A 26,500-nucleotide genomic window follows, 5' to 3' on the forward strand; every position below is an offset into this window, starting at 1 on the left:
GAGAGAGAGAGAGAGAGAGAATTACCACTAAACGACGCAATATTTCAGCGTAGGGACAACAAACGAATACAAGTCGGTTGCATTTGCATCCTGCATGCTTTGGGAGACGCAAAACGAAAGAAAAATGGAGAATTCTGGCAAGAAGCGACATAACAACGGGTATTACCACTCAAGACATAAGTTATGGCTAAGTCCTAAAAAGGAGAGGCGTTTCTCTACCTGATGGGTCGTCCCATTACACCTGGTCGGATGCTGTGTTCAACCCTGCAGGCATTGGCGAATAGGCCTCTTCAACTACTTATACTACTGCTACTGCTCTTGCTACTACTACCTTTACTGCTATTATTATTATTATTATTTACTTGAAATTCAATCTTCCCATGAATATGGTGTTCATAATGACGAAGTAACACGAGGTAAAGGGAAATACAGAAAGAAGAGATACCACTTATTAAATAAGAAATGAAAATGAATAAATTAACAAATAGATCGAAAATGTATTAAAATGAAAGGAGAATAGTATTACGTTAGTAATGCATTGCATCTTCGCTTGAACTTCGGAAGTTATAATTCACACTGGATAACAAAAAAAAAAAAGTGCGCCTTGTCCCTCACCTACCAGGTCTGAGATTCGAACGCGGGTAGTCCAGTTGTGAGCTAGGCACCCTATACCACCAAGCTACGAGGACAGAGAGCGAACTGAATAGAATATAGAATTTAGGACAAAGGCCAAGCACTGGGACCAACCAGGTCATACAGCGCTGCCACAGAAATTGACAGTAAAAGGTTTGTGAGGTATAACAGGAGGAAACCCTCGCAGTTGCACTATGAACCAATTGTTAGTAGAGGGTGGAACGTGAGATGGGAGAGAATATGAAAGGAATTACAGTAAAAGGAACAAAAGGGGTTGCAGCTAGGGGCCAAAGGCGCGCTGCAAAGAACCTTAAGTAATGAGAGAGAGAGAGAGAGAGAGAGAGAGAGAGAGAGAGAGAGAGAGAGAGAGAAAATACACACCTCCAATCACAGCTAAGTAAAGACATCAATCTGAGGGGAACAGATGGATAAGGCAGGAATGACCTGTAATCCATGTCGCTCAGGTTAATTGCCAAAGAAAACCACGAGATATTCCTTCAAGATATCGGTAACGGCCACTTAAGCCAAGCTTCGTAAAAGAGCGTACAAGACCACAGGCGGACATTTCCCCTAAAATAAAACGTTTGATCGCGGCCGTATTCAATCTCGCTAAACAGGAGTTTTCTCCCGCTGATATGCAGATACTTCTCGAACCGCCCTCTACCCTCCCCTCCCAACCCCAAACCGACCAGGACAGGCTCCTAACCAAGCCCTTCCCTCCCCCTTACTCCTCCAATGAATTCTGAAAGATAGAATGCGCCTTGATTCAAGAGGTGGTTATTATTATTATTATTTTATTATTATTATTATTATTATTATTATTATGATTATTATTATATATTTTATATTATTATATATTTCAGAAAATGTGCCCTATTCGAATGGAAAAAAATCCCACAACAGTAATTGGACTAGAAATAATAATAATAATAATAATAATAATAATAATAATAATAATAATAATAATAATAATAATAATAATAATAATAATGTGTGTAAAGATTGGTGCTGTCTCATGCACGGACAATACATGAGACAGACTAAAGAACTAGCCAGCGATGACAATTGGCAATGGCTACAGAGGGGAGAGCTAAAGAAGGAAACTGAAGGAATGATAACAGCGGCACAAGATCAGGCCCTAAGAACCAGATATGTTCAAAGTACGATAGACGGAAATAACATCTCTCCCATATGTAGGAAGTGCAATACGAAAAGTGAAACCATAAACCACATAGCAAGTGAATGCCCGGCACTTGCGCAGACCAGTACAAAAAGAGGCATGATTCAGTAGCAAAAGCCCTCCACTGGAGCCTGTGCAAGAAACATCAGCTACCTTGCAGTAATAAGTGGTACGAGCACCAACCTGAAGGAGTGATAGGAAAACGATCACGCAAAGATCCTCTTGGGGACTATGGTATCAGAACGGATAGGGTGATACGTGCAAACAGACCAGACGTGACGTTGATTGACAAGGTCAAGAAGAAAGTATCACTCATTGATGTCGCAATACCATGGGACACCAGAGTTGAGAGAAAGAGAGGAAAAAAAATTGGATAAGTATCAAGATCTGAAAATATAAATAAGAAGGATATGGGATATGCCAGTGGAAATCGTACCCATAATCATAGGAGCACTAGGCACGATCCAAGATCCCTGAAAAGGAATCTAGAAAAACTAGAGGCTGAAGTAGCTCCGGGCCTCATGCAGAAGAGTGTGATCCTAGAAACGGCACACATAGTAAGAAAAGTGATGGACTCCTAAGGAGGCAGGATGCAACCCGGAACCCCACACTATAAATACCACCCAGTCGAATTGGAGGACTGTGATAGAGCAAAAAAAAAAAAAAAAAAAAAAAAAAAAAAAAAAAAAAAAAAAATAATAATAATAATAATAATAATAATAATAATATTATTATTATTATTATTATTATATTATTATTATTATTATTATTATTATTATTATTATTATATTATGAAACAAGTCCACAGTTGGTCACTAACTTGAAATTCAAGCTGTCAGAGAAAGAATGAAGCAACAGAAGGTAACAAGCAATAAAAAAAAAAGATCAGTCATTAGAAAAGAAATATATCATTTGACACATGATCACTCCAAACTGATAAAAAAATTTGAGTGAATCATAAAATACGAGGAGGATGAAAATAAACTACCGATCATTATTCGCCCAGCAGGATTACTCATGTCCAAGAGAGAGAGAGAGAGAGAGAGAGAGAGAGAGAGAGAGAGAGAGAGAGAGAGATGCATACATAAATATCGCGTATTTATAGCCAGCCATTGGCGGGGCGAGTCTATAAAAGGCGAGGCAATTGCAAGCACTTGGACCTGTGTAACTACTCCATTAAAGACTGGACGAACAGGGGATGCCCAGCCATGAATAGCAAACACGCTGGTTCCGAACCACGCTCCATTTACGTAGCGCTTATTTATCAACTATGGCCACCAAGCCTCACTGACTGACAAGATAAATCACGCAGGAAAAAAGAAATAAATCGAGGAGAGGAAAGTCTCTCTCTCTCTCTCTCTCTCTCTCTCTCTCTCTCTCTCTCTCTCTCTCTCTCTCTCTCTCTCAGGGAAGAGCAGCCGTGAAGAAAGGTTAAAAGATTAAGAGTAGTGAGGACAATAATAATAAAAAAATAAATAAATACAAAACCATTGAGAAAGAATCTAAATCTCTTTCTCTCTCTCTCTAAGAGCAACCGTGAAGAAAAATTAAGATTGAGTGTAGGTAGGACAATAGAAAAATCGAGGAAACTCTCTCCCTCTCTCTCTCTCCTCTCTCTCTCTCTCTCTCTCTCTCCTCTCACGGAAGCACGGAAGAACGATTGAGAGTAGGCAGGAAAAAAAAGAAAAAATCGAGGAAAGAAAATCTCTCATCTCTCTCTCTCTCTCTCTCTCTCTCTCTCTCTCTCTCTCTCTCTCTCTCGGGGAGCAACCGTGAAGAAAGATGAAGGCTGAGAGTGGGATGTTCCGTAAATGCTTTGGTATATTATGTACATACATGCATGCGAGAAATATAAATCTATTTGTTTAATCTATTTAGTAGTTAATTAATTGCTAAATCTTTATTTTCGTCTCTAATATCTAAAAGCATTCGCCACTGAAGGTCAATGGCTAAAAATCAACAAAAAACTTAGTTATCTGAAAATTCCTCCCGAATCGAATTTAAACAAAGATTGTGAAAGTGAATGTTGATGAATATCTGTCTTTTACACCACGACTGGACATGCGAGCAGGGACAAGCATCGAAGACTGCTTGTATTGAAGTCCTTTTCTTCGAAAAACAACATTCCAAAAACAACTTTCGGGAGAGGACAGAACAACGACTGGAGAGATCAACAAAAGAAATCTAGGAAGAGTTTACTCGTCACTAACGAGGGTAGGAGGGGGAATGGGAAGGGAGGGGGAAGGGTGCTGGAGAGGAGGGAATAGTGGAGTATGATCTTGAGGAATGTGAAAAGGAATTTTGCCACGATCATTATCGACGACAGAAACAGCAATGGCCAATGACTATAAAATCAACAAAATGAATTTCGCTATCTCACACAAAAATTGTTTTCACTTCGAAAGTATCTACCTTGTGCAAGCTGCATGTTGCTTCAATAACCTATGGACCGAATCGGTTATAAATCACGACTGAACATCAAATAAAGTAAAAAGAAAAAGTTATTCTTTACTTTCTAATATAAACATATCAGTTTCATAACTTGAATATTTGTGTACGTACGACAGAGTTACCTGAGGCAGGTTATCTAAAGGGCATATCAATCACTGTCATCATCATCATAATTTATATTTTAGCTTTGAGAGTTTTCCTAAATTGTCTTGCTTATGACTCCTCACTTATTCCAATTATCATTTCTCGAATTATTTGTTCAGAATCTTTTTAAGTGATGTCACTTTCTCCATTTTCATCCAGGCCAGCAACTGAAATACAGGATTTAGGCTCTTAAATGTCATATATTTTGAAGTTCAGTCTCTCAGATCTGTACAAATCTCTAACTAACCAAGGCGTGATCCGACCACCAGCTTACTCGGGCCACGTGCTAAAATCTACGGTCAAATAAAACGTTTCACTAACGAAAATCAAAGTATATACGCTATACTCTAAAAGGAATAATTTTTCTGTACTGTTTAACATGCACATTATCTAGTTTCTTCATTTTCATTCTAAAAAATTAATCATAAATATCCTATCTTAAAATTCCTGTATCTTTAACTCAAAGCGAAATACCTTTTTGAAAAAAAAAAATAAAAAATAATAAATCAATTATAACAAACTATTGATTCCAGTTCTTTAAATTCTCATAGTAGGTCACCTCAATCCATTTCGATTACGGCATTCTTACTCTTCCTTTCTTGGACAGTTGTTAATTTTCTTGATACATTCCTTGATTTTATCATTAGAGACATTCATAAACGTTGGCATTCCCTGTTTCATACCTGTAGTATGTCTGCACGTAACGATCCCTTCGTAATAAGTCCAGCCAATGACATTGCACCCACCTTCAACTTTTTTTCCAAACGTCTCATTCTTCAAGAATGCACTGGGGACAAAGTGGTCACTGTGAACACCTCTCTTGTTGAGCTCCTCTTATATAGTGTGTACCATAATATGCATCTCATTTCAAATGGAAAGGAAACTGGGCATATAATTTAGACTTCATTCTCTTCTGCACTAAGCGCGACCGGTATCCTAATATTCGATGATAACTCATAACAAGGTTTTTTGCTTTTGCATAAATCTGTACTTTAAGGGTTGGCAAAATTCACCTAAACTGTGCACCACGCACGTGAAAAGAGACAGATCTGCCTATATTTCAAACGGTCTCTATGAAACACCTTGATTACTTCGCCTATTCAAGAGTGAAATTGTTTAGGTTCTAAAATGAAAATGTAAATAAAGGTATTTCCCAATGAGTGAATGAGATCAAAACCAGCTCGACAAGTAAAACCACCTAAAACGTTCTTATTCCACAACGTAAGAATTGAGAGATCTCACTCCTTTAAGAACTGCTGTGCCTCGGCACCTCACAATCGACGCGCGCGCTTTTCTTTCTGTTTCCTCCACGAAAGAAACTAACAACCAGCGAGTGTAAAAAAAAAAAAAAAAAAAAAAACCGAGAATGAAGCCATTGAAGAGCGAGGTATGTCAGGCCCCTTCGTCGAGTCGACAGTTCCTCGTGGCGCGGAGCGCCTCATTGTTTTCTCACTTGGGCCTGTTGGGGGGCAATATATCACCTTCCCCGCGTCTTAACGCCGCTAGATCAAAATGTTGCTTAGGTCAGAGGTCAGAGGTGAGTCGGCCGTGATGGGAATCAATAAATTAAAGTTGCAAATCCATTTTCTCTCTTGCAGGGAGGCCACATGATATGGGGCAGACAAGGTTGGCTTTCGCAAGACTCGACTGAGAACATTTGCCACATTCTTGAGACTGAAGGGCACATTGTTCGAAAGACGAAGACTGAGAAATGTGTTGGTAAACTTGAATGCGAGTAGGAGGAGGACATGCATACCTGTCTGGCGACAGGTCCAAATTATGCCAAAAGCTGGCGCCGGGATATGAATTGCTACGTCATTTATGAGCCTCATTTTCTGTCATAAATAAATAAAAAAATAAATAAAAAAATGAAATACCAGAAAAGGTAAGTAAAAGGGCAATAATAAAAGAAAGCGTAAAACAAAATAAATTAAAAGAGACTGCCCATGGTTTCTTGAGAAGGCTGATCGGCACATTATATGTAAACTTCTCACTCGAGATGTTAAGGCTGGTGGGATTGAAAAGGGACTGGGAGAGAGGTATTTAGATTGAGGAAGTATTGAGGAGAGCAAGGATGAAAACACCATAAAAAATTGGGATTCTCTCAGGATTGGATAAAGAAAGTCACTTCAAAAACAAAAGAAACAAAAGGAACAAAGATTCAAAGGAAATACCCCCAGCGAAAGGAAAGTGAAAACAGGAGAGATACAGTCATATTGATTAGAAATAGAAGCCAGTGGGTCAACATTAGTGATAAGAAATTAATTTTGAAAGAAATTCTGAGAAAGAAGAGAATTCATTAAGCGGATAATGAGGGGAAATTATTCTTTTTAGCGACTTTATAAGAAGTATGGGAAGCTCTGAAGGATGAAAGTGAATACCAATAAATAAATATATTAATAAATACAAAACTACAAAAATAAATGCAAACAATGAAAAATGAATGAATATGTTTGAGCATGAACTAATAAAAATCTGTAATCTGTAAACATATAGGGGAGAAAATTGGAACAGAATTTAATAATATCCATAAAGAGAGAGAGAGAGAGAGAGAGAGAGAGAGAGAGAGAGAGAGAGAGAGAGAGAGAGAGAGAGAAGGGGAACGACCAAACGTCAAAAAGGAAGTCTGAAGCACAACCCAAAACAGACCTTTACCAAACTCCGGCGGGAGAAAGATGATCCCCTTGGAGGACAAGACAAGGCCGAGTCGCCCATACTTTTGGACATGCAAGGAAGGACGGGGGAAAAGAGGGTAAGATAGCTGTGGTGGTAGTAGGGGGGGGGGGGAGGTAGGAGGAAGGGGTAGTAGCATCGATATGCAATCGGCATGCAACTAAAAAAAAAGAGGAGCCGAACAGATAAACTCGGCATTCGGATATGCATTCCGACAGACAGGAAGTTGCGAGAGACGCATGAATAATGCACGACCCATTGCACGAAGCAGTATGCAAGCCAGGTAAGAAACGAAGGCCAAAAACAAACATCATCGAGTGGAATTTGGGGAAGGAGAAAGTGTGTGTGACAGAGAGAGACATAGAGAGAACGTGATAATAAAGAGGGGGCCACAAGAAAAGCGGATAATGTATTCAATGCAGCGGGAAGAGTCAAAGATGAAGGAACGGTATTTTGCGAGGAGAGGCGGGAACCAAGGAAAGAAGAGGTCAGATGAAGGCGCCTGATAGGAGATGCTATCTGGAAGTGATAGGAGACATTGCGCCTTTCCATTATCTTTCCCTTCCCCCCTCCCCCTCCCCCCCTCTCTCTCCTAACCTTTCCCAAAAGCCGAGAGCGACCTCGTCTAGCTGACTCCCAACCTCCACGGCCCCGTCGTGACAGGCGAACAAACAAGGCCCTGTGAGGAGGATTCCCCTTCGACATTAACAGAATTTTTGGTCTCCCTTTCCCTGACAAGCCATGAAAAAAATCCCAAAATGCATTGTTTTTTCAGAATTACTGGTAAATTAGATATTTTTTCCAGCATTACCGGTAAACAGGAGATAAATTGTATTAGCTACAGAGCTACGCTATGAGAGTTTTAGCTATGTTTAAATTTTGTCCAGAATTCCGAAGATAAATCACATCTGGTCAACTGGTATTTTCAGATATGCAAAGATTGAGAAAATGGATATTTTACCTTTGCAGAAGTTTTTCCATTTGGCGAGGATGTCCGAAGACATCAATTCGGAGCAGAAAATAAATATCTTGATGTTATGCTCTCTCTCTCTCTCTCTCTCTCTCTCTCTCTCTCTCTCCTTTAAAAATGAAACGGTAAAAATCTAACTTTGCTCAAAAACATTCTAGATAATACTCCTGATTTTATAAACTCTAACTCTCTCTCTCTCTCTGCTTTAACTTCTTCGAAATGAAACAGAGAAAACCTAAATGAAAATAACCTTTTATCTCTAATTTTTCTTAACCAAAAATCTCTTTAGGGTTATTGGGGGTCATTCTTAGCCTTGTACTGAACGCACGTTTGAATGTTGGGCAATATATACCAGTTTAAATGCCTCTCCCAGAATGAAAGTTAATTATTACTTCGCATGATAAATTTATAATTTGAGAGAGAGAGAGAGAGAGAGAGAGAGAGAGAGAGAGAGAGAGAGAGAGAGAAGCCATTTAACTAATTACATTCTTTTACAAGTGGGGAATAATATCCGAGAGTCGTCTTTCCTTTTACAGCAGAGTGACATGACGAAATGAACCCATGGCACACATACACAAACTTCTTCATGACCATTTCAGGATGAGATTCTGGTCCACACACACACACGTACATACGCACTCACAAACACCACAAGACAAGAAGGGCCACTTGTATCATGCTCTGGCTCCCCTGTGATAAATAGCTTACTTATCTCAGACAGCTTTTAGATCACAGCCTCACAAATGGTCCTCGCCATCTATACATCACTTTCGGGGCTTACCTGCGGAGGAGGGAAGAGAAAATAAAACGAATAAATAATTAAAACTCAAAGCAAATCAATAAGAGAGAGATAGGGTGGAGTTACAGCCTGCCAATAGATGGTGCAGCTGTTCGAGAGTAAATCACGGAAGGAAAAAATGAGAACATTGGAAAATTCATGAACGAATGTAGAGTAAATCACAGGAGTGGAAAATAAATAAGTCAATAAACACATGGAAAAATTTATGAATGAATATGAAGTATACATCACAGGAGAGGAAAATATATATAAATAAAACCAATAAATACATTGAGAAAAACTATAAACGATATAAAGTAAATCACAGGCGTGGAAAATAAATAAGTCAATAAACACACGGAAAAATTTGTGAACGAATATGAAGTGCATCACATGAGAGGAAAATATATATAAATAAAATACCTGGAGAAAAACTATACACGAAATTAGTAAGTCACAGGAGTGGAAAATAAAATAAATACATGGAAAAAATTATAAACGAATATAAATACTCTAGCTGAAATACTCCATTGTTAAAAGTAATAACATCCAAGTATTTTTTTCCCTAAGTCACAGGAGGAAAACATATATAAATAAATACCTGGAGAAAAACTATACACGAATATAAAGTAAGTCACAGGATTGGAAAATAAAATAAATACATGGAAAAAATCATAAACGAACATATATACTCTAGATAAAATACTCCAATGTGACAACTTCCAAGTATTTTTTTTCTCACCTGTGAATAATTAAAGTAACCAATCTTAGTGGAGGGAACAAATGAACACGTGAAATCAAAATGTGGTTTTATCACATGACCATGATAAATTCAGTTTTAGATTTCCAATTTATCATTATTTTTTAAATATTTTTTTTTACAACAACATAGCACGAATCATTCAAGTTTGATGAATGGTCCCTCCACGAAGATAAATCATAGGTTCAGCTCGACGCTGACAAATTGCAAATGAATTGGATCTATAGAATTAACTCTAAATTGGATCATATGAGATGAAAGTGTTCAAAGTCCTATTGAACACAATCAACAGTATACAAATTCAATGCAAATAAAAATGCATACATTAACTTTACAGATTGCTTAATCTATTCTTGAATTTAAAATATTTAAAAAAAAAAAATTCATAATTTCCTTGGTCTGTTGGTTTAAATTTAGCTTTACAATGTAATGAGTAGGTGACACTTTTATTTTTTTTTTTAATAAAAGCTCATATTTTCCTACGTTACTGTAATGAGTAGGTAACAATTTAATTTTTAAAAATCGAATCTTATATTTTTCTGTTCTCTTCGTCCACTTGTACATACTAACTCTAATGAACCTTCTAGCTTATACAGTGTTCCCTTCCTCCCTTCAAGAGATGTAATAAACCCTGTTATGGTTCAATAAGGAGCCTCCAACAGTTTGTTTACATTAAGCAGGCCTTATGCCTGCACGGGTACCTACCAAAGGGCAGCCTTAATTGTGGTAGGGCATGAAAGGTAGTAGGAAACTTCGAGCTGACCACATTCTGCCAGATGACGATCTTTTCCTTAGTTAAGGTTTCTTTTCTTGAACAATTATCAGACAATAAGAAATGACAACAGATTATTAACTTTGATTTCTTGGCAGGGCTTAGGAGAAAAGGACGGCATATTTGGTTAGGCAGCAAAAACCGTCGATCTGGACGGCGCTTAGGATAACAGGGAAGCTTATTTGGAGAAGCAACTATAAGACTGTCGAGGGGCTAATAATCACAAAAGCATGACAGGAGATTCACAGATTATTTTCTCAGTTCAACTCTCTCAACTTTGCATGATAAAAACTTGTGGATCAAGTACACACTGAAATGCTTGACATAACTTTCCTTCGAGTACAATTCTTTAGATACTGCTGAACAGAATAAGACTTAATTTTCGAAATGCAATTTAAACTGGCAGAAGAAAAAACCCTTTACTTCAACTTTCGGAGATAAAAGTATTCAGTCATTTACCCAAACTTCTTGAGGCTGGATAAGGACACTGCCAACAAACTTCAGACACACGATGGGGTACTTCACAGCCAAGGAAACATTTCTGTTTATTTCAGGGTATACATTAGAACAACTGCCAAGCCTTCTTCAGCTAAAACCAGATTTCTTTAGAATTCGAAAAGGGAATAGCATAATTAAGTAACTATTCCAAAATAAAACAGAGCATCAGGCATCCTAACTTTCAATGGCTGAGCAGAGGGACTGTTGCTATTTTTTGTTACATATAAGAATGATGACAAAACAGGTCTCAAGGCTTACGAATGTCGAAAAGAAAGAAAGGGTAGCCTCTTAGACCTTCAGTGGTAAAATCAAATGAAAATCGTCGTAAGACTAAAAGAGCTAAAAGTAGCACGGTAGATAATAATAATAACCTATTTATCAATCTTCTCGTTTCTATCAATCTTTTTGTCTATAAAAGCTATCTCCAAGACGATCTAAAGTGATAAAACCTATTATCAGTAGACGATAATTATAATCTTTGTTTTAGGTAAGTTATTTATAATACGTTTTACTATTGACACAAAACGTAAGAGAACAGATGCAGAGGAATATAAGCTAACCATGGTGAAAACAACAAACTTCTAGAAAACAATAGGGTGGAAACGAATATTTCCACACTGAGGCCGTTCCCAATTCATCGAAAAACAAAAAAGCACATTGGTTGCCTCTCGGCCACAATCTCATCGATATCATTTGAGTTAACAGACGCACCGAGATACAAGAGTCGTTCATCTATGGGTGCCGTTTTTTTCTTTTTATAAATGAACTTTTTATGCGCTTTTATGTCGAAAGGCCAATTATACCGGTAGCGACTGTGAGCAACAATGTTCGACAGCATACGTAAGAGGGACTGTGATAGATGAGGATGAGGAGGAGGATGGAGGGAGAAGAGGAGGAGGGAAAGGAGAAGGCGGAGGAATAGCAGGAGTAGGAGGAGGAGGAAGAAAATGAGGAGATAGCAATGGTTGAGGAGGATGAGGAGGAGTAAATAGGAGGAGAATGAGCAGGAGCAGGAGGAGGAGGAGCTGAGAGTGTGGTTGAAGAGGAAGAGGAGGAGATGAGAGTGTGGTTGAAGAGGAAGAGGAGGTGAAGGAGGAAGAGGAGGAGGAGAGAGAGAGAGAGAGAGAGAGAGAGAGAGAGAGAGAGAGCTGTGGTATACCGGGGGATGGGATGGTTCCAGTCAGGCTGGGTAGGACCGTGCCAAATTATGTTTCTCTCCCGGGAGGCTGAATGTTGCTGGTTACGGGGGATACAATAAAGTATGCAGATCCAGACCCCACCAACATGGGAACCCTCTTAGCGCGGATCTTGAGACTCTCCGGAGAGAAACAAGGGAAGTCTGCTGCTGCTGCTACTAACTAACTAACTAACTAACTAACTACCTGTTACCCGCAGCTGGATCTAACGCTCGTCTTCCAAGTTCCTTTTCTCTCTCTTTTTTTATCATCTCTCTTTTTCTATACTATCTATCCCCACGACACTTGCGTCTTCTCTTCATGATTTCTGGTTTCGCTCTCTCTCTCTCTCTCTCTCTCTCTCTCTCTCTCTCTCTCTCTCTCTCTCTCTAACCGTTCCGGCCAGCTCTGAACGTTGTAAAATAAAAAGTTTCTGCGGGAACATCCAATGTTATTGGAATTTGTGGTCACGTGTGATACATCTCTCTCTCTCTCTCTCTCTCTCTCTCTCTCTCTCTCTCTCTCTCTCTCTCTCTATCTCTCTGCTCTCTCTCTCTCGCTATATATATCTCCTCTATATATATCCATATATATATATATATATATATATATATATATATATAGAGAGAGAGAGAGAGAGAGAAGAGAGAGAGAGAGAGTATGGTGCCGAATCAAAGCGTGGAGAGAGATAGGTAGTATGGAGGTGTTAAACCAAAGCATGAAGTTTGTGTGTGTGTGTGAGAGAGAGAGAGAGAGAGAGAGAGAGAGAGAGAGAGAGAGAGAGAGAGGCTGAAAACCCGTTTAATGCAGTCCACTTTTGGGCGTTGACAGGGACAACACACACGTCCTCGGCAGAGTAAGGGCAGTTCGTTATGAATGAGAATGGAACAGGTTTAAGATAGGACACACTAAAAGGAGTTTTGACCCTTTTTATTTTTTTTATGAACAGGTTGATCCCGATAATTTTTTATTTTATTTTTTTCTCTTTTTTTTTTCAACAAGTTGATCCAGGAAAGTGGCCTTAGGGCCTTTGATTCAAGTTGTGGATTCAGGCCCTCCTCCTCCTCCACCTCCTCCAACAACAACAGCAACGATGCCCAGGTGTCAATATAAGAAGAAGAAGAGAAAGGAGAATAAATGATTTGAGGATAAAGCGACTTTAAAACTCTCTCACAGTGTAGAACTGGCGGCTTTAGCTGTGGACATAGATGGCTGAAAGGACGATAGAGAAAAACCGAGAACGGGGTAGATCAGTAGATCAGGGCGTAGAGAGGAGGATAAGTGGATAAAGGAGCAGAGGAACAGATAACTGTATAAGGAAGTAGTGAAGTAGATAACGGCGTAGAAAAGTAGACAACGGAGTAGATAAATAGATGGAGAAGATAAATAGATAAGGGAGTAGAGAAGTAGATAAATGAGTAGAAAATTAGATAAGGGAGTAGAGAAGTAGAGAAGTGAGTAGAAAAGTAGATAAGGGAGTAGAGAAGTATATACGCGAGTAGAAAATTAGATAGGACAGTAGAAAAGTAGATAAGGGAGTAGAGAAGTAGATAAGTGAGTAGAAAAGTAGTTAAGGTAGTAAAGAAGAAGATAAGTGAATAGAAAAGTAGCGAAGGGAGTAGAGAAGTAGATAAGGGAGGGGAAAAGTAGATAAGTGAGTAGGAAATTAGATAAGGGAGTAGAGACGCAGATAAGCGAGTGGAAAATTAGATAAGGGAGTAGAGAAGTCTGTAAAGGAATAGAGAAGTAGATAAGCGAGTAGAAAATTAGATAAGGGAGTAGAGACGCAGATAAGTGAGTAGAAAAGTAGATAAGGGAGTAGAGAAGTGGATAAGTGAGTAGAGAAGTAGATAAGTGAGTAGAAAAGTAGATAAGCGAGTAGAGAAGTAGATAAACTAGTATAAAAGTAGATGAGGGAGAAGATAATTAGATAAGCGAGTACAAAAGTAGATAAGGGAGTAGAGAAGTAGATAAATTAGTATAAAAGTGGATAGGGGAGTAGAAAAGTAAATAAGACAGTAGAAAAGTAGACAAGGTATTAGATACATATATGTAAGGAAGTCGAGAAGTAGACAAGGAAGCAGATTTAATAGCCCGAATGATTGCATACGCGTTATTAAGTAATTGCCTGTAACAAATACGCTTTGTCCCACGTTACAAGCATCTTCCTCACAAAACTGAAAACTGATAACACTCTCGTCCCAAACTTAAGCTTGTTTCTAAATTAAAAGCGTCAATTTTGTTTAGGTCTACTGATACCTTTCCTTCTTTTCAAATGTGAGAATTTTTGGACTGATAGTTCTCTTGTCAAATTGATTTTTATTAAATCTAAATCTTAGGCACAATTGTATACCAACGGTGTCAATTCTGGATAGGTCATCTGTTTTTTTTTCATTCATCTCGTATATACTTCTACCTTGTTCCATTTCCCTAAGGATCTTTTTTTTTTCTTATTTTGTTTTTTACGTTCCTTTAAGCCACGGCCATCCACCAGTTCAGGATATATGCCCTTAAAGGGGACCACTTTCTTTATGGTCATTGGGGAATGCCCCTGGCGTCCATATATCCAATCACTGTCTTCTATCGATCTACTGAAAATCAAATCTGGCTTCTCGTTTCACAGTGTTTCAGTCTAACTTCAAAATCGTATAAGCAGGGTATCATTAATTCATGTACTTGACAGAGTGCCTTTTCGATCGATTCAAAGATAAATGATCTGGTGTCACACTACTAACGAAGGTCATCATCGAAGTTCATACGAGCTGCTATTCCACAGTGCATGTTAAAGAGGAAATGCTCCCGGAAATCAGATTGAAGACTAGATGTCAACCATAAGTCTGAAGACCCTGCTTGTACCTTGAAAGCAGTAATAAGTCACTGAAATCCACAAACTCCTCATCCTGAGTGAAGCGTTTGACCTCCTCTTGAAAACCTCAAGCGAGTGTCATTACGACCGGACGGCTACGTGTCCTCTGACGCGCCTTCTATCATCACTAAAACCGCCAAATATAGTCTTCATTCCTCCGCCCACCCCCCGCCCCCATTTTACAGTCTCAGCCAACCCCTCTGACAAACCGACCACTAAAACCTCTAGAGGAAGGTCTGAAAAAAGGGGTCTTTGGGAGGTCCCTGGGTCCTGGGATCCTTGGACCACACCGCCGAAAAAGCACGATATCGACGAGATTAACTAATGGCCACTTTTTTTAGGGGGATTATGATAATTACCCCACCGCAGCGTTGCAGGAAAATGTAGACAAATTTCCAGTGATGTTTTTAGGGGCCGCTTTTAATATTTTTTTTTTTTTTCTAGACCTGAAATTATACGGAACATCCTCATCTGCATGTCTTTATCTGCCTCCGCCTCCTCACGGCTGCGAAACTGATGCGATGCTGGGAGTTGCTTAATCGACCTCGGGAAAGGGCCAATGAGCATTAGCAAACCGACACGGCGTGAATTTGCTTCGGAATATGATCCCCTACTTGGGATATATTCAAAAGGTTGAAACTTCGAGTGTCGTTGCCTCAAAAGGTGGAAACCTCGAGTGTTGTTATTTCAAAAGGTGAAACCTCGTGTTGTTGCCGATTTTCAGTCTTTGAATATTTTGGATATGTTGCACTGCATTATTGTAGTCTTATTTAAATATAAATTTCTGTTGTTTTGAGTTTACATGTGAAAAAGAAACTATCCTTTTCTTATTACTGTTATACTGAAATAACTCCAACTATCCCGCCCTCTATCACCCTTTTTTGTCCTAGACAAAAGTTAAAATCAACTTTCGTTCTAAAATATAAATTCTACAGAAATAAATTCCCTTTACTTTAAAATAAGCTTAATACTTAAATTAAGGCATAAATTCAAATGTGGGTAAAATACGGTAAAACACCACATCATGAAAACTAATAATGTACCAATTATCTCAAGAGCAGACTACATAACATGCAAGTGCAATACACAGAGTTAAAATTAAGAGCTTCATTACCGAAAGCATCACAGGGCCATACAGAAGGAGTTCCAAGCTCAAGTTCAGTTTGATTTGGGAATAAACCTACCTACAAGTCAAACGTCACAAGCTCTCTGCCATCTTACCGTCAAGCTTTTAATTAGAAGCCTCTGGGAACCAACACTGGCGAATCTGAAGTCACGAGCGTCCGTGCTTTCGTGGAGTCACTTTGATTACCATTCGTGACTTTGATTTCGCGCCACTGAAGCGATATCATTCTGGCTACTTTCTACAACACTTGATGGTGGTCAAAGATGCCCCAGGGGTAAGAGGTGCCTGCCAGGTGACACCCCTTCCCAAATCGAGAAGGGGTCGTTTTAAGCGTCAGCGCCCACAGTCGCCATGAACCTCCTCCCTGTGTTTATGATGAGAAGGGGTAGAAGAAAGTAGGGGCCGGGGGGGGGGGGGGGGGTGAGAGGGGGTTGGGCCTTAAGCCCCCCCAATCGAAGAAGAAGAAGGAAAGTGAATGTGTTAGGGACATGATGTATGGGGTAGAGGGGAACCTCACGACGTGACGAGAGGTTAGCACGAACTCTTGTCATGGCTAATGATCCACCCTTGGAGACCCTTCCTGTTCCCACTTAGGATATGGAGGAGGAGGAGGAGGAGGAGGAGGAGGAGGAGTACTACGAGGGCAGAACATCTCTTTCATTGCCCTTTCCTTCCCTCATCATTTACGCCCCAAAAGGGGCAAAGGTGAGGGTCAGCCCTTTAACCAACGCTCCGTAACAAAGGGCCTCTCTTGTAAACTGAGTTTTTTTTGATCGAATGAACTAGAAAAGTAGTGGATTTCAAATGCAGGTTGTCTCTCTGAGGGAGTACTTCCCTGAGAGAGAGAGAGAGAGAGAGAGAGAGAGAGAGAGAGAGAGAGAGAGAGAGAGAGAGAGAGAGTTAGCAATGGCGAATGCTTTTATGATCTCTGGGATAATTTATATTGGTATTATGTGCTCAAACACAAAAGAAAAAAATGCTTTGAGATCACTTATTCAAAGCAAGAGTGTTATCCTTAGTTATTCAAAAGAGAGAGAGAGAGAGAGAGAGAGAGAGAGAGAGAGAGAGAGAGAGAGAGAATAGCAGACATCAACGCAGCCGAACAACAACGTAAAACAACAAAAACAACAACATAAACGAGGTAGAGTGTTTGCTGTCTTCAGTTGTCTTAACTGAAGTTACAGAGCGCCTCAGTATATCCACCTGTCAGGATGCTCATCTCGCATGTCTTTTACTGCTCAAGTTCTGTCGTGTGCTAAACGGGTTTATTAGGAAATGACAGTTTCATTCTCTCTCTCTCTCTCTCTCTCTCTCTCTCTCTCTCTCTCTGTCTGTCTTGTTAATAGGGTGACTATGTCCAGGGCTATCTTTTTCTCTACCTTAACCTATTTAATATTTAATCTTGTTCCAGCTCTCTCTCTCTCTCTCTCTCTCTCTCTCTCTCTCTCTTCAACAAGATGAGTATGTCGTCTTTTGAGGTTAAAAAGAGAATGAATGTGGGTTATAGGTTTACCCCATTTTGATATGCATTATGAATCTCTCTCTCTCTCTCTCTCTCTCTCTCTCTCTCTCTCTCTCTCTCTCTCTCTCTCGTTAACAGGATGAGTATGTCGCCGGTTGGAAGGAAGAAGAAAACGGGGTGAAGGTTTATCCCATTTTGAATTGCAATACGAATCTCTCTCTCTCTCTCTATCTCTCTCTAATAAATTACGTTTTCTTTTATTAGCATACTGTTCATCTTTCATCAATCATACTTTATCAACTCATCCATCCCCACCTCTCTATATCTATATCCTTCCAGATATTTCCCTATTTCCGTAGTCCACCTATGTTCTGAATATTCTTCATATTCCCACTGCCCTCCTTCCTAAGACTATTATGATTCTTATTCAATCTGCATCTACGAGTCCCAAGCATATGCAATATTAATGCTTTTAATTCTACATTTAATTTCTCATCCTTCAATATTTCTTTTGTTCACTATACCCAATTTAAGCCTTCCAAATCCACCAATTTCGTCACTCAAATTCCAATTTTCATTTCCAGTTCTTCACCTATTTTATTCTTGAGATTATTATCTGTTTGAGATCCCTTGGAAATACCCAAGACGATACCCCGAATGCTCTATAATTTTCGTCTTAAATGCTTTGTCTGCGTTCTCCCATATGTCCCAATCGCTACTTTTGTGTAAATATTTTCACATTTTCTGTCATTTTTCCTCTTTTTTCCGTTTTCTGATAAGAGAAGTATTGTGCCCGCTTTGTCTGTCCGTCCGCACTATTTTCTGTCCGCCCTCAGATTTTAGAAACTAATGTGGCTAGAGGGCTGCAAATTGACATGTTGATCATCCACCCTCCAATCATCAAACATACCAAACTGCAGCCCTCTAGCCTCATTAGTTTTTATTTCATTTAAGGTTAAAGTTACCCATAGTCTTGCATCTGGCATCATGAGCCAGGTCACCACCGGGTCGTGATTAAAGTTTCATGGGCCCCGCCTCATACAGCATTATACGAGACCACCGAAAGATAGATCTCATTTGAGTGGCCATGATTATACGATCTACAGAAAACTCGATTACGCTGCATTTTTTTTTTTACTCCACACCTAATGCTCTATAAGTTTCCATCTCAAATGCTCAGTTTGCTTTCTCGCATATGTCCCAATCGCTACTTGTTTATTTTATTTATTACTATTTTATTCTTTTTTTTCCTCTTTCATTTCTCTGATGTTACACAAAACATGAAGAGTAAAAACACTTCACTGGAGATAGAAAACTGTGACTTTGAGAGGATGGGTGACTGGGGGAGGGTAGGAGGATGGGGAGGAGTACCTACGGGGATGGGTTTAGGTGAAGGCAGCAGGAGAAAGACGAAGCTACACGGAAAACATCCCAAAGAGAACTCACACAGCAATTAAAAGATTAAGGCCCTTTTATTTTTTGTTTTCCAATCGTTCCTCTGATCACAGCCATTACGATAATCGACATTACCGACTCCCCTTATCAGTATCTGTCAGTAATTAACCCCAGAGCAAAAATACACCGGGGCCAGCTACGAACAATTACGCCCATGATAATATAGCTAATGAACCTCTCCCTCCAGATGATCGTTTGCACCTTCGTAAAAGAGGGTCATAATTCCCCTCCCAAAGGGTGAGGGGGCCAGGAATTGTGACCCTGGTGGTAGGGGATGGTAAGGGGCTGGGTTAAGCTGGTCACATATTAACAGTTAACGAGAGCAGGTTCACATACTGTTATATGAAGTGAGAGAGAGAGAGAGAGAGAGAGAGAGAGAGAGAGAGAGAGAGAGAGAGAAGCCACACTATTGGAGGGATGAGAGTCATACACCGGGCATGCAAGCACATTAACAATTGTTGCAAGCACAATGCAATTCTTGCAATAGAACGAACCTTAACTGATGCAAACTGCATGGAATGTCTAGATAAGCACAAATACATGATTACACAGATACATATATATACAGAGAGAGAGAGAGAAAGAGAGAGCTATTACTGAGATGAAGTATTGGTCAAGTTCGAAGATGATGGTCTCGCAGCTATAACGAAAATTAAATACGATGACAGAGAAAATATAACAATGACAAATAAAAATATAGATATTACGGGCATTTGTAATCCATAAGCTGGGAATACATAGTGGAATGACAAGACATTAAGAATTAATTTGCTGTGCAGTGTTTTCAGTCCAAAGCGCATGCTAATGTATATAAAAGTGTGTGTGTGTGTGTGTGTGTGATGAGAGAGAGAGAGAGAGAGAGAGAGAGAGAGAGAAAGAGAGAGAGAGAGAATGTCCCAACATCACTTCAAGCCTTCGCGAGACTTACCTTTAGAATTGCAACAACAGCTCCGACTAGAATAAGAGGACCATAAAAAGACGGGCAAAAACAGCGACAAAAACACAAAAACAAACAACGACACGAGGGCATTAAACAAACAGCTGTGATACAAACATCTCCTGTGCTGCCGCCGCTAATCAACTGCAGTAAAAAGTTTTTGCACAAACCTGCTGTGTATTACTGCTAACACTTCTATAAACACACACACACACAGATACTATATATCATATATATATATATTATATATAATATATATATATATATATTATATATACACACACGTACATGTAAATATACGATTTCTTTCAGTTAGCTTGAAAAATTTTGTATACAATTATTTTACAGACACACACACATAATTGTTTAATTATGTATGTATGTACGTATATATATATATATATAGATATTATCTTATATATATATTATAATATATATATAATAATAATATATATATATAGTTGTGTGTATAATCACAAATTGTATTATAGCTACCTAAAAAAATATACACGTTAGTATAACATTGCATCGTCTGCGTGTACAAACACATATCCACACTAACAACGTCTATTCACCAACGCACGCAATAGCATTTATTAAAATACGCACCAAACGCCTCTTCACATAATGAGAGAGAAGAGACTGAGCCCCCCTTAAACCTTGGCGTTTGGAAATAAAGACGACAGTCATCCCGGCGGCGGCCTGGAAAAATAAATTGCTTTATCTCTTGCGTGCGAACGATAAGGATCAGCCAATGTACGTTCCAGGAACCAGTTCTGGAAGTGTGTTTGCGAGTTGTCCGCGATGCTTTACAAGGGACAGCATTTTTCCCCTTTTTTTAAGATTTATTTTTCTTTTATTTTCCAGAGGATCTGCATTGAATTTAAATCCCCGTCTTTTTTTTGGATTTTTAATTCTCTGGCAGATCTGCAATGAATTAAAGCAATTACAGAGAGAGAGAGAGAGAGAGAGAGAGAGAGAGAGAGAGAGAGAGAGAGAGAGATTTTTTCCTTCCTTTTTGGTTTTTATTTTCTTTAATTCTCCAGCGATTCTGACTTTCATTTATTTAAATCTACTACTCATTGTAGTACCCACCTCACGAGAGAGAGAGAGAGAGAGAGAGAGAGAGAGAGAGAGAGAGAGAGAGAGAGAGAGAGAGAATGTATCTTATTTTGAAGTACGGCTGCAAGAGAAACGGACATGCATGGTAAATTATCTAGAATGAAGAGAGAGAGAGAGAGAGAGAGAGAAGAGAGAGAGAGAGAGAGAGAGAGAGAGACGAACGGTACTTAATGTTGCATTCTCTTGAAACAAAAAAGTTAGGAAAATATAAACTCAGTAATGACGTGGGGTCCTGGGGCTCATGATCGTACCTTTTGACAGTTAAAGATATTACAGATCTCTCTCTCTCTCTCTCTCTCTCTCTCTCTCTCGTCTTTTCACCATTATTCCATCTTCAACATCATTTCCTCGACTTTTCCCTCTCATTCCTGCTGATCTTCTTGTCTCAATACCTCCCCCTCCCCTTACCCCTTCCCACCCCCTTCTCCATTACCCGACCTCCCTCGCTGCAGGGGAAGCCACACTCTGAATGGGCAATGAGCAACACCCGCCCATCATAAACCCTAAGGTGCCCAGTGCCCAGGGCACACGATGCACGGTGTGATGGTGAGGCGGAGGGCGTCTGTTGTAGGAAGGGACGAAGATTCCTTCGCGGGGTGGGAGTGGAAAGGAAAACGCAGGATTCTGAGAGCAGGGGAAGAGGTAGATTTCAGTGCAAAGAAGACTTAAATCTTGTGAAGGGAATTATTCAAAAGGTCATGAGTATTACAGAGATAGTAGCAATAACCGTTCATGGAGAACATTGCGAAATAATAAGGTCTTGTCGGATTTGAAGGTGAATGTGGGTTCTGAAGAGGTATTGGAATTATTAATCTCATATATATATATACACGACCATACCATCATACACACAATACAGCACAAACAAATTTATATATGTTGTTTGAAGTTGAAATTTTAATGCCCTTTCGGCAAAATTACTTGCACATGAAGTTTCTTTGAAACAAAATCCGCGCTCCTTTCAGGCCCCCAGTAGCTTAACCCAGGAATGCGCTGGCTACCATACCCTCTCCCTCATTTTCGTGACTGACCTCTTCTCTACTATATACCCATTCATATGCAGATGGTTCGCATCCGTAAGATGTCTCCTTTTTCTCCCATACTTTTACGAAGGTTATTTTCTGTCAGTCTTCCTCTGGCGCGACTCTGTTAACGTGGACGATGAGAGCATCTTGAATTACGTCCAATGGAATTCCAGTACTTGCAAGGAAAATAATCCCATTCTTGTCTCTCACCTATAATAGAATATTTTGTCTCGCAACATGTCTTCAATTTGGTTATGTCCCTATGTCCTTCTCATCTGAGCAGATCTTCCAGATTTAAGAAGGACTTATCATTTTTGAAACGAGTGTTGTCTTCTCTCTATTTTTAAGGAAGACGTCACTCCCACTGTTAGGAAGGAAATCAAGACCTTGGCTGAGACTTCATAATGACCTATTCTACCAGATTTAAGAAGGACTTGCTATTTTTGAAACAGGTCTTCTCTCCATTTTCAAGGATGACGTCACTCCCACTTTTAGGTCTTAGGAAGGAAATCCAGAAGAACTTGGCTGGATTTTTTTAAAAACCATTTTCCTATTTGGCAGGAAATCAGAGAGAGTTTTTATTCCAGATTTAATCGTCACGTATTCTATCCATAGTTTTTTAAACCAATTTCCGAAACACGAGATAAGTTTTGAATATTAATGTCGTGAATATAAGACGAAACATATTAACGATAATTTCACTTGCTTTTGAACGTAATCCGTCATTTTCAGTGAGTGAGTAATTACGGTTTTCGAGAAAAAAAAATCGCGAATGAATTATGGGGGTTGGGGGGCGGGGGGCAAAAATTCCATTCTGACATGACTAGAAAAATGGCCTTTTTAAAATGCAAACTATTTCAGGAGGGCTAACAGGTATCCACTGGAGAGAGAGAGAGAGAGAGAGAGAGAGAGAGAGAGAGAGAGAGAGAGAGAGAGAGAGAGAGAACAAGAACCATTAGACTACGAGAGAGACAGATTACGACATACCTCGAGCAAGATTAAGGAGGCTAGATGAGAGAGAGAGAGAGAGAGAGAGAGAGAGAGAGAGAGAGAGAGAGAGAGAGAGAGAGAGCTGCAAGTAGATCAAATAATCTAGGGGATAAACAGATTACGAAAGCTACCTCGAACATTATCAAACAGGCTAGATAGAGAGAGAGAGAGAGAGAGAGAGAGAGAGAGAGAGAGAGAGAGAGAGAGAGAGAGATTCTGAATCTGGAACAACAAGATCAAACAGCAATTAGGGTTAGAAACCTCTCCCCACCCGCAGACTCGCCCTAATGGAAGATCTAACGTTAATTTCCCATTTATCACAAAGGCACAAACCATGGCGTCCAGTTCATGGAAGCCCCTTGCGATGTTTGATTACGAAGCGAAGGCCACCAACAATCCCTGGGCTTTTAATAATTATTATAGGAGCTTGAAAAGAGGCCGCTTCGCCAAAGCTCCTGCTATTTGTGCTAACGATTATTCTCCCGCAGTAAAACAGCTATTAGTTTTAAGGCTATTGAAGGCCGTTTCCATTTTGCGTAATGGAAGTAATGAATGGAGAAGATATTAGCTTGTAATTGTGTTTACGAAATGGGATTCTAAGAGGGAGGAGGAGGAGGAGGAGGAGGAGGAGTTGAAAATGCTGGGTTGGTAAAGGCGAGAGTGACCCCACAGACCACGTCTTAAAATCAGCCTTGAAATAAAAAAAAAAAAAAAAAATGGAAAAGAAAAAATATGGCAAACGTTTTAACTTAATGAGCAGCCATCGTCAAATACGGCACAGTAAATAACCCTAATTATGATCCTTTAATCACCACAGGACTTAGAACCTCGGCTCCTAATTGACACACGGAGGAGGAACAGCGGTATGAGTCCTAATTTATGAAGCCCGGAGGCTCTATCATGACGTTACTCATTCATACCTAGAGGAAAATATTCCTAATGCTTATTTTCTAAAATATTGGAGTTCTGGATAAAAGATGGACAATGTTTGGTTCTGGACCTTTATAAAACTTGTCAAAAATATAAATTCGAGCTCAAACAAGCAAAGACCCACTGATGCTTGTACACGCATACATGCATATATTTCTATATGCACGTATACAAATCAACTTAACATATGTATTAAGCTATCGTGAGATTAAAAAAACATATAGGTTCACCTATGGAAAGTCCAGGTTCCACACTTGGGTCCTGGAGAACGTGTAGACTTGACGTTGTTTATTTTTACTTAGTAGCAATTAAATAATAAATAAAAAAATGAAGTGGGGATATTCATGAAACTTCAAGTGTACATATGCCCCTTGAAAGAATGAAGAAAAAGAGCACAAATATTTTGTATCTAAAGCATATATATATATATATATATATATATATATATATATATATATATATATATATATATAATATATATATATATATATATATATATAACATTTTGAAGTATATAGTACTGATACATAAACACACACATACGTAAGAATACACTTCGATATTCATTTTGTCTTTAAAAAAACGAAAAAGTTTCAGGAAATCTAATTTAATAATAAGAAAAGGTTACGTCAAAGAATGAGGCCAAATAACGTTTTTCTCAACTTACTAATGACTCCAAATACCAGCGCTAGCTGACGAAGAACGGTAATTGAATAAAGTCGATCGTTACGTTCAAATATAATCAGCAGAAGTAAAAGAATAATTCTAAGTTTCATGTAACTTTCTTTTACTAGTTTTAAGAATTGTGTTACTTGACACTCGAATGAAACACGAGAACTAACTAACTAACTAAACTAACTAACTAACTAACTAACTAGTAATAATAATAATAATAATAATAATAATAATAATAATAATAATGATAATAATAATAATAATAATAATACCCACACTCCTTGTATAGGTTCTAGCAATTCCATGATTAACTCCGCCCGATAGGAGACCCTCCTTCAAAGGCTAATTAAAAGGACGGTGTTCACCTCTCTAGGCTACCTAGGAGGTGCCAAATAATTTCTACTTTCCCCTCTCATAGACACAGACACACACAAACACACACACACACACACACACTCTCTCTCTCTCTCTGTCCTCTCAAGGATCCTTCCTGGATCCTCAGATAACGAAGGTTTACGAGAAAGGATCCGGAAATATCTGAAGGCGAGATCTTCGCCTTCGATGAATGGCTTCCGTCTTTTGCGTCGGAATTCTTCTTTCCCTGTCGCTGTCTGTGTTCATGATTTTTGTTAGTTATGCGACAAGTAACAAAAAACCTAATCATGTTTAAAGAAGATATTCGTGACTGATGATTCCATATCGTAATCAATATTCAAGTAGGATTCTCCTGATTATTGATTTCACATACTAACTTTATATTTAATCAGGATTCTCTTGATTACTGATTCCATATCTTAACTTTATATTTAATCACGATTCTCTTGATTACTGATTCCACACCTTAACTTTATATTTAATCAAGATTCTCTTGATTACTGATTCCATATTTTAACTTTATATCTAATCAGGATTCTCTTGATTACTGATTCCATATCCTAGATTTATACTCAAGTAGGATTTTCTTGATTACTGATTCCATATCCTACATTTATATTTAATCAGAATTATCCTGATTAATTATTCCACAGCCTCAATTTATATTTAAAACAATTTTTCTTTATTACTAATTCCATAAACTAAAATAATAAGAAGATACATATTTTTGGGGGGTCGGCTGAAATCCGCATGAATCCATTTCTTCGGACGAATTTCATGGGAATAATAAATTACTTTCGTCTTGGTTGCATTTAAAAGGCAAAAGGAATTAAGAATTCTTCAGATGCATTTTTCTGATAAATCACCCTTTGGATTATTTACAGAAGAGTCCTTACTGTACGTTACTAATTTCCTGTATTTATCTTAAATTTTTTTTGTCCTTTCTTGGTTCCCCGACATTAAAACACCTGAATCAACGAACGCTTTGGTGTCTTGTTTGATTGCATTTCAAATTTGGTCTCCAATGCGTGTATCTACTGAAAAAAGCTTCAAGTCCCATTGGGCACATTTAAAAAAATACCTTACTTTTGCCTCATGTAACTTCACGAGAGCTTAAATTTAACTATGTGCAAGAGTATATTTCTTGAAAGGAAAGGTCTTTACCTAGGAAGTTATTATCTGGGCTTACAAGAGAATCATGCTTATAATCATATATACAGTATATTAATGTATGTTCATGAATATACTGTGCGTATATATATATATATATATACTATGCACATAGATTTTTGGTGGCTTTCCTACAAATATTGCCAGAATTGTTATAGATATATATATATATATATATATATATATATATATTATAAATATTTATATATATATATATTATATGTCTGCAGCTTGTTTGTTTTGTTTGTATTGTATTTTTACGTTGCATGGAACCAGTGGTTATTCACCAACGAGACCAACGGCTTTACGTGACTTCCGAACCACGTCGAGAGT

The sequence above is a fragment of the Macrobrachium nipponense genome, chromosome 20 (assembly GCF_015104395.2).
Source record: "Macrobrachium nipponense isolate FS-2020 chromosome 20, ASM1510439v2, whole genome shotgun sequence".
Lineage (NCBI taxonomy): Eukaryota > Metazoa > Arthropoda > Malacostraca > Decapoda > Palaemonidae > Macrobrachium > Macrobrachium nipponense.